Below are 10892 nucleotides of genomic sequence, written 5' to 3'. Positions count from 1 at the left end.
AATATTGTCCTCGAGTCCCCTTGATTAAAATTACCCTCACTTGATAGCAAATGTTATTGATTTTTCTGGGTGGCATTTCGTTTTGACTGAACATTAATTTCCTTGCCCCAGTGGTTCTGTAGTCTAAAATGTAAATTAACTTTTAAGAAACATGTATTTTGTGGAAGCACTATTCCTAGAATGAATAGAATATCATGGTAGGAAAAAAAAATTCAATCCAGGCATTTCAATAATAACTTCTTTTCAAGTATAACCCGATTTCCTAATTGAAGCAGAATCACCCACAAAGATATAATGAATATGATTCTGAGAGGTAGATATAAAGGGAGTCAGTTTTTCTTACAAGTATAAATAATAAAGTCAGTTTGGTTGATTCTGATTCATTCAAAAGTGTGAACAATAAAAAAGTTCACATAATCAGTTTTTCTGGTAGTCATATAACAGATATATTTTGTAGGGAAGCCACCGATAATTTCAACAGTAAAGGATCATAACCTATATTGATGTTCATGATTATCTCTTTTATATTTTCATCATACAGTCTGAATTTATTTGAAGTCCTTCTATTAAATGCAGATAATGTTACTCTATAATATCAAAAATGTGTTTTATATCTCAGACATTTCTAGATTACTCAATGCGTGTGTTTATTTGGTTCGTAATAACGCATAATGAGAAATAATGCTGAAAGAATGGAGATGGGGAATGAGAAAGTATTGTTATACAAACATGATTTTAATATGGAATCATTCAATACAAGGAGTGATTTAATCAGTTTAAATACATTAGAGGGCCTTTAAAATGTTCTTATTAAATTATGAGATAAACTTTTATCTTATGGGTTATCTCCTATTAATTTTTATTATATAGAGAGATGTTATTTCAGATACAAGACTTAATCCCTGGTATAAACAAATTCAGGTAATATCAAGCTCTTTTTCTATTTATAGCTTTATACTGTATTCAAACTTATGTTTCTATTTAAATTTATTATTATGGCCACTCTCGCATCAAAAATTGTATTATATACTGTGAAACTTGTTTAATTAGGTTATATATTTATTTATTTTATAAGTGAAAGTAGAATATTTCAGTCATTTCAAGGACTGCCTTTTTATAGGGAGAACAGTGGCATAGAAATTTATCGGGACAGTAAGGCAATAGAGTGCAATAGTTATGAGCATGGATTTTCAGACTTCTGCCACTTATTAGGCATGTTACCTTGGGCAAACTTTTTAACTTTTTAAGGCTTCTATTTCCTCATAAGTAAAATAGGCCTAAAACAGTACCTATAACATAGGGTCATTATTGAATTAAATGAGTTAATAAAGCTAAAGTGCTTGAAATAGTGCCTAAGACAGTATTTATACCATAAATGTTAAATATCGTTGTTGTTATTACCATTAATTTTATAATTATTATTAACTATTAAAACTCACTGGTTCTCAGAATTAACCACGTTGTAATGGCTGTAAACTACCACACCAAGAACAGTGCCTAGCACATAGCAGCTCTGTCGGTAAATATTTGTTGAAAAAACTGAATTATATGAAACACTTTACTTGTATTAGCTCGTTTAATTCTCACAACAATCCTTAATGGTAGGTATTGGTATTAAATATATCTTATAAATGAGGAAACTGAAGCACAACAAAGGTAAAAGATCACATATAGGTCACATTGAGATGAAGAGGTCATATCACTAAAAAGTGTAGGGATCCTGAGCTTTAAGCCAGAGCAGACTGACTCTAATCACATGCTCTTGAGTGCTACGCCTTGATGTCCCTCTAGCACCGCAGTAAACTCTGCAGCTGATTTACTTCTTGGTCTATTAAGTAAATCCACCAGACAGTTTTTTTCTTATTAAATTACAAATTAAATTAGATTAAAATAGATACAAGACATCTATTGCAATGATAAATGCAACTAAGATTTGTTAATTGCTGAGAGAGATCTGTTGAAATCTTTACTGCTGTTTTAGGCCCATTTTACTTGGGAGGTTCTTTTTTTTTTCAATTACAGTTCAAATTCAGTACTATTTTTTTAGTTCCAAGTGTACAACAGAGTGGTTAGACATTTATATAATTTATAAAGTGTTCCTCCCAATAAGTCTAGTACCCACCTGGCACTATACATAGTTATTATACATATTATACATATTATTCCCTATTCTGTACTTTACATCCCTGTGACTACCCAATTTGTCCTTCTTAACCTCTTCCACTTTTTTATCTTCCCCCAACCCCCTCCAATCTGACAACAATCAAAATTTTCTCTGTATCTATGAGTCTGTTTTGTTTGTTCATTTATTTTGTTCCTTAGATTCTACATATAAGTGAGATCATATGGTATTTGTCTTTCCATATCTGACTTATTTTACTTAGCATAATACCCTCTAGGTCCATTCATGTCATTGCAAATGGTAAGATTTCATTTTTTTTCATGGTCAAATAATATTCTATTATATATACGTACCACCTCTCTTTATCTAGTCATCTATTGATGGGCACTTAGGTTGCTTCCATATCTTGGCCATTGTAAAGAACTATACAGTGAACATAGGGGTGCATGTATTTTTTCAAATTAGTGTTTTGGATTTTTTCAGAGAAATACTCAGAAGTGGAATTGCCGGGTCATAAGATACTTCTGTTTTTAATTTTTTTGAGGAACTTCCATACTCTTTTCTATAGTGGCTGTACCAATTTGCAATCCCACCAACAGTGCACAAGGGTTTCCTTTTCTCCACATGCTCGCCAGTACTTGTTTGTTGATTTATTGATGGTGGCTATTCTGATAAGTGTGAGATGACATCTCATTGTGGTTTTAATTTGCATTTCTCTGATGATTAGTGATGTTAAGCATTTCTTTATATGTTTATTGGCTGTCTGTATGTCCTCTTTGGAGAAATATCTATTCAATTCCTTTATCTACTTTTTTAAAATTAGATTGTTTGTTTCTTTACTGTTAAATTGTATTCACTCTTTAGAAATTTTGGATATTATTCTTTATCAGATATATCATTGGCAAATATCTTCTCCCATTCAGTTGGTTCTCTTTTCATTTCGTTGATGGTCTCCTTTACTGTGCAAAAATTTTTTATTTTGATATAGTTGTATTTTTTTTTCTTTTGTTTTCCTACTGTGAGATATTTTAGATGCAGGAATATTAGGCTAAATGCTAGCACAGAAGGTTGAATGAGTTCAACATAAGGAGATAATAATGGCAAACACTGTAACTTTGTTCTGATTTTCTGCCATTAACTCGACATTATGTAACTTTAGATAAGTTGGTTACCCCAGCTGTGCTATATTGCTGACCACCTCAGAAAGGTAAAGTAAAAATTCATAAACATTCTTGTGAAATATATCACATAAGAATTGTAACATACAAGATTATTTTTAAATAGCTTTCTGTGGTTGAAATTTTTAAAAGTATTATATTTCAAAATATGAAACCATTTAATTCTCATCTCTTGCTGAATCTTTAAGAGTCGTCATTTTTTTAAATCCCCCTTTGCAGTTGCTGTATAACCCAAGTAAAATCTTTCACTGAAACTATTTTCTGCTTTTATTTCCCATGCAAATTTCTTTCTGCTATTTAATTTTTCTCTATTATCCATTATATGTAACCTTTAGACACTAATGGCTGCATGCTGTGCTGCCCTCAGTCCACTAGGGAAAATCACGTCGATATCAATGGGATATCAGAAGACATGCTGTGCATTATGGCTTTGTAAGTGGTCTTTGAAAAGTAGTAGATATCTAGCACATGAAAAGTCAGAGTATGTTTAGGCAACCAACCCCATCCCTACACCTACCCATTATACCTTTTGGGCCAGCAAGAGAATAATTCCTTTGAATAAGTTTTGAGGTCATAAAACTTGGTGAAGGGAGGCATGGAAAGATAATGATTATGTGAAGATATGGAATAGCTTTTGTCATCACTTCCCCGTAAATCTGTAGTATTTTCCATCTAAATCAAAAAATATGTCCTTATGCTTCATCCTCGGTGATATTTTGGCATCAGTGATGTATCAGTGCCAGCCAGAAGCAGATTTGCTTTAATTTACAAATAAGCCATATGAAGTAATAGTCAGGAAGACAGATGACCATATGCAAGGCATCAAGAGAAGGCGAGTTTAAGGTACTTCATCAATGGTTGTGAAGAACACAAACTCAGCTTCTCTGATAATCTTTGATTTTTTTTTTGGATCAAGTTTCTCTACAGTCAACTATTTGTATAAGAGGCAGTAGAAACTCGGGAATACATTGTGCCTGGGGCCAAATTGGCTGTTGCATTAAACGAGTTGAGGGGTAGCAATCTCTTGCTCTCAAACCCAATATCATCCGTTAATGACATCGATGTTCCTTTTCTTTTGCCATGAAATTAGTAGCAATTCATACCATCTTCCGGGGATGCAAATAGTGTCCAAATTCTACAGATGAAATAATTTAAGTCCATAAATCTCTTTGCCATGACATACTATATAGCACCCATGGATAAACTTGACCAAATTGGATATTGATATACAGTTAGGAGAGAAAATATTGAGCCCAATTCTCGGACTGAAAGTTTAGGGATGAAACTATTGAAGAAGGCAAAAGGCCTACTTCATCTTGCTCTCTGTGCCCAAATTGAGTAACACTGATTTTAGTGCTTTCTTCTTCCTCCTTTCTACTAGTCCAAATGGCCATACTCTCTGGAGCTATTATTATGATGGAGTAAGAATGCTGAAAATGATAGAGAAGAGTGGAATGTGTCCATTTTACCTTCTTCACATAGAAAGTCAGAATACCTCACAATACAGGGAAGAAATAAAATAGAATATGACAAATTTTTATTTTAGAAAATTCAGGAACTTAGATTTTTAAAGGAGAGAATAGAAATGGAGTCCCTCCATTATTAAATTTAAATACACAATGCCCCTTCACACGAAATTTACTAAATGTGGATAAATAACATGTACAAGAAAACATCTCTTTCACTTACTAGCAAAGTCATTAATGCCTCTGTGCCTCTGTTTCCTCGTCTATAAAATGAGAATGCTGATAATAACTTCATCATGGATTTTCTTTTAATTAAATGAACTGAAGCATGTAAAATATCCAGGGTGTTGCTTAGCCAATCTAAATAAAGATTATTATAGTGGAACAGTATTATTATTAGGATTATTAATTTGATATGAGGTAAACACAATGAGCATATAATTTATCCTAATATATACTACTTTTGTTTCCCTTCTTCCCAGTCATCTAAAACAATTTTTTCAGAGCTGGAATGTCTGTTTCACAAGAATTCTCTAATGAGTTTGTAGTTTCCTTCTCTCTGGTCTAAAATATTTGTAGCTTTGCCTTTATTTTACTAATTTCCCTTTCTTTTCCTTGGTGTTTTGACCCTTCTAATGGTTTTGTGTTTCCATCTGGAGGCCTTATCTAAGTTAAAACACATTTTCATTAAAAAGCATTATAGCTTATAACATTCAAGAAATGACTCAGCATAAAATACTAAAAAGCATTCTACTTTATCCTATAGACCATTATCAATCCTTTTGGTGTCATGTTTATTACTTATTAATACTTCTAGTTCATTCTCGTGGACCCATTCATGATAATGATGGCAGTTTCTGCATTAGCATTGACTTTGCCTCCTACGCATGAATCTACCAAATTTCTAGCTATCTCTCTAAGTAGGGATCTGGAAAATGGTAGTATAAATTTAAGTCTATTTATAAATATGCCATCTGTGCATTATCAGAAACTCTTCTTAAAAAAAGATTTATGTTTTCATCTGACATCACATTTTGGTATAACATGTTCCATAAATTTTATCCCTACTATGTTAAGTGGAACTTTTACCTGTCATAAATGAAGGTATAAATTCAATTCAAATTAAACATATTAAAATGACAGGAAGAACCTGTGTCACATACAAGTAATTTGCAGAACCATAATGAGCACCTACTGGTAAAAATGAAGGCATTTTAATGAAAGGCAAATACTAAACTTTTTTTCTTGGAACTCTAGCATCTATATGGATTTAAGACAGAGAATAAGAGAGATAATTTCTTGGGTGAATGAGTAATGGATATTAAATATCAAGAGATTATTTTGTTGTCTCAAGGAGTGGCAGTCACCCTACTAAGTACATCCCATTTAGTACTTTCATAACCTGGGTAGTGAAGTTAAAGTGAGGCTTTATGAAATAGATAAAATCCACTGCAGGGCATAGTAAAAGAGGACTGAACAGCATGTTAGTAATGCTGGAGCTTTATGTATTTAAGAAATTTTAGAACAATCAGAATCAATATTGCAAATTCAGGAAAAAATTCTCTCTCAAAAGAAAACTGACCAAGACAGCATAGAAGCTAGATGTTGTGCATGCCTTCTCTCATGACCACACCAAAATTACAACAAAACTACAGAGCAACCATAACTGGAAGTCACCTGAGATCTGGTTGAACAGAAATCCTACAACTGGGGACATACATGAGAAAAGGCAGGTGGCAGGAATAGAGATGCAAAATGGCCAGTCCCACAACAGCATGTGGTGATGAATTAGGAAGATTATCTTAGCTGCAGAGCCCTCTCCCCACCCAAGGAGTGAGGGGTCCCAGCCCCATATTAAGCTCCCCAGCCCAGGGTTCCAGTGCCAGCAAGAGAAGTCTCCACAACCTCTGGCCGCAAAAACCAGTGAAGATTATTGTAGAGTGAGATGGAAGGCTGCAAGAGTCACAGACTTTCCTCTAAAAGGCCCACTCCTGGACTTACTTGCTGCCAGACTTACTCACTCCGAGCTCCAGTGCTGGGACAGCTGCTCGAGGAGTGCCAGGGACATATGGGGAGACGCTGAGTTGTCAGGCTTCAGGGCGATGATTGGAGGGGTGGCTGTCTCCCAGACAGAAGTGCTGACAGTATCCATTGTTCTGTGGTTGAGCACTCCCTGCTCCCAGCATGCAGATGCAGGGGGCCACCATTCCTGAGTATCCAACAACCTAGATAACAGAGGTCACTCCACCCAGAGGATTCCCTGAGACTCCAGGTCTCCCAACTTGCGGGCTCAACTAAGTTGCCTACAGTGGATTCTTCCATACAAATGGGCTTTCTTATCTCATGCTGCAGATTTTCCTAAAATCTCTCAAAGTCTCACAAAACCCAAAGAAGCAGCATCTGGCCTCGGCGTGCCCCATACCACTTGCTGTGCAGCACCAGACCTAGCATTGGGGGCAGCCGGCCTCTGTTCCTGGCTTGGTCTCTCAAGGCACTTATAAGCCCAGAATGGGTGGCAGCCATCTGTGGATTGCTTGTTGACTCTTACCAGATGGCCCTGGATGTGCACAGCTGTGGCTGAAATTGGCCTGCAGCAGGGCCTTTCCCAGGTGGCCCTTGAGCTAGTATACCCAATGGCCTGCTTTGACTGGTGATGGAGCTGGAGTACCATCCAGGGCTGCATCTGAGGAAAACACACCCAAAGGGCAGACTGAGCAGGCACCAAAGCCCTGCTAAAGTGAATCTTGCTACATAGAGTTAGTAGCAAGCCAATCTTCACAACCAAAACGTCCAAGAGTCAATCCCTCCCATCGACGTGCAAGCAACCAAGGCTCAACTATATCAGGAGGGCACACACAACTCACACAAGGGACACACCTTAACCACCTGGCTCAAGTGACCAGGGAAAACTCTGCCACTGGGCCCCAAGCACACCTACTACATAAGGTAACTCTAGTAAAACCAGGAGACATAGCAGCCCTATCTAATACATAGAAACAAACACAGGTAGGCAGCCAAAACAGAGAGACAAAAAAACATGTCCCTAATGAAAGAACAGAACAAAGTTCCAGAAAAAGAACTAAACAAAGTGGAGGCAAGCAATCTAACAAATGCAGAGTGCAAAACACTGTTTATAAGGATGCTCAATTAACTTAAGGAAAACATAGATGTACTCAATGATAACTTTAACAAAGAGATAGAAAACATAAAAGTGGAGTTGGAAAACATTAAAGGGAGCCAGTTAGAAATGAAGAATACAATAACTGAAAGGCAGAGTACATTAGAGGGAATCAACAGAATGGATGAAGCAGAGGATAGAATCAGTGATTTAGAGGATGGGGTAGTGGAGGACATCCAATCAGAACAGCAACAAAGAAAAAGAATCCAAAAAAACTAAGATAGTTTAAGGGGCCTCTGGGACAACATTGAGTGCAACAACATTCGCATCATAAGGATGCCAGAAGGAGAAGAGAGAGAGCAAGTAATTGAATATCTATTTCAAGAAATAATGACTAAAAACTCCCCTAACCTGGTGAAGGAAATAGACATACAAACTCAGGAAGCACAGAGAGTCCCAAACAAGATGAACCCAAAGAGGCCCCCACCAAGACACATCATAATTAAAATTCCAAAGGCTAAAGACAAAGAGAGAATCTAAAAGAAACAAGAGAAAAGCAATTAGTTACCAGCAAAGGAGCTCTCATTAGACTGTCAGCCGATTTTTCAACAGAAACTTTGCAGGTCAGAAGTTTGGCACAGTTTTCAAAATGATGAAAAGCAAGGACCTACAACCAAGATTACTCTACCCAGAAAAGCTATCATTTAGAATCGAAAGACAGATAAAGAACTTTCCAAATGTGACAAAGCTAAAGGAGTTCATCACCACCAAGCCAGTATTACAGGAAATGTTAGAGGGACTTCTTTAAGAAGAAGAGAAAAAATGTATCGAAAACGTAAATAAATGATGGCAATAACTACATATCTATCAACAAGTACTTCTAATGAAAAAAAGAATTAAATGCTCCAGTCAAAAGATAGAGTAGCTGAATGGATAAGCAAACAAGACCCTTACATATGCTGCCTACAAGAGATTCACTTCAGATTAAAAGGCACACACAGACTAAAAATAAAGGGATGGAGAAGATATTTCATGTTGGACCTAGAAGGTATTGTGTTGAGTATAGAGTAAGTCAGAGAAAGACAAATACCATATGTTTTCATGTACACATGGAATATAAAGAACAAAATAAACAAATAGATAAAAAAAAAGAGGAACAAAGTCATAGATACAGAGAATATTTTGAGAGTTATCAGATGGGAAGGGAGTTCGGGGCTCAGTGAAAAAAGGGGAAGGGATTAAGAAGTAAAAAAAATGGTAGTTATAAAATAGTCATGGAAATATAAAAGATAGCATAAAGAGTATAGTTAATATTATAATAACTATGTACGGTGTCGGATGGGTACTAGATTTATTGGGGTGATCACTTTGTGAGATATATTCATGTCTAATCACTATGTTGTACACATGAAACTAATATAATATTGTATCCCAACTATAATTGAATAATAAAAAATATTTTTAAAAATTCCCTCTCAAGAAATCTCCAATTTCAAAATAAATAATTTGAATTCTGTTGCAAAAAGGAAATTTCACTCTTGTTATACTTATGTTCTCCCCACCCAAATTAAATGATAGATAGATAGATAATAGATAGATAGAGATAGATGATAGATAGATAGATAGATAGATAGATAGATAGATAGATAGACAGACAAACAGACAGATGAGAGAGAGAGAGAGAGAGAGAGAGAGATGTTATATGAATATATTTAGACCCACATCACACAAGCCGTTAAGTTATACTTACTCGAAAGTGAACATGAATAAACTAAATTAGGGCAATGACTTTGAAACAGATAGCAGGTTAACCCATTTTAAACTTCAGAAATGTGACTGAATTTTCATATAGAACATCCAAAGTCTAAGAACCAATATCATGAACAGAATATCTGATTCATCATGATCAAAACTAAGAAGTGACATCTTACTGGGTGGAGATACACTTATTTTGGGCTCACGCTTTACAGAGAGGTGAAAAGACATAATATGTTTTGTTAAAAACAAATATGTTGGAAAACCTGAGGAAGCAAAAATGAAGTATATGAGAGAGTAGCAAGAAATGAAGATAGTAACCAGGAGCAGATCATAAAAGGCATTTTAAGCCATGGTAAGAAGCTTATAATTCATCTCAAGAGCAATTGGTGAGCTTTTATGGTTTTTCATTAGGGCGAGAAAATTATTTGCTCAGATTTACATTTAGAAAAATCACCATAATGGCAGTTTGGAAGTTAGAATTAGCAAGCAGGATGAAGGGGGTTGTAAAATCGAAGTCATGAAGACAAATGAGTAGACAATAATAGTAATCCAGGTGAGTGATATTGAGAGCATAAACTTCTGGAATGGAGAAGGAAAAGAGAATCAAGAGGTATTTAGGAGATTAAAAAAATGACTTGACTCAGTCACTAATTAGATGTGGCAGGAGAGAGAATAGTAGTTGTCTGGATTAGGGACTAGGTAGATGGTGATGTTATTAGCCAAGATATAATATAGAAGGAAGAGGTTTAAGGGTGAAAATATACATGCAGGTCAAGATATCTACTACCTTATTAAATATCTGATACGGAAACTTTAGAGGCATCTACATTTGAGGACACCAAAATCATGAGAATAAACAAGGAAAAAAAGAATATGAAGGATAGAACTCTGGGGAATACCATTAGACGGTAGCAATAGAATAATAGTCCTCAATCTATCTAGAGACCTCTAGGACCCCAAGACCTGTCAGAGGGTTCACAAAGTAAAATTGTTTTCATAATAACACAAAGGCATTATTTATCTTTCTCACTATAATTCTTTCTTGAATGTAAAGTGGCATTTTCCAAAGGTCATATGATAAGTGATATCACAAGAGATGGCATGCAAAAGCAAATATGATAATCCAGCTGTCTTTTATTTAGCCAGACAACATTTAATTTCCAAAGACACACAACAATGCAACTCTTCATACTAATTTTTGGCTTTGTAAAATATAGTTACTTATCATAAAATATGTTATTTCTGTTAAA

At 35.3% G+C, this 10892-nt stretch overlaps 1 protein-coding gene across 3 annotated transcripts in view; it reads left to right on the top strand.

The window, feature by feature from the left end:
* Nucleotides 1-10892, top strand: part of TENM1 (teneurin transmembrane protein 1) — a 756077-nt gene that overhangs the window by 321987 nt on the left and 423198 nt on the right. The gene's annotated exons all lie outside the window — the stretch shown is intronic.

The sequence above is a fragment of the Pteropus alecto genome, unplaced genomic scaffold (assembly GCF_000325575.1).
Source record: "Pteropus alecto unplaced genomic scaffold, ASM32557v1 scaffold116, whole genome shotgun sequence".
Lineage (NCBI taxonomy): Eukaryota > Metazoa > Chordata > Mammalia > Chiroptera > Pteropodidae > Pteropus > Pteropus alecto.
Note: the sequence above shows the minus strand (reverse complement) of the source record. Positions and strands in the feature narration are given on the sequence as shown.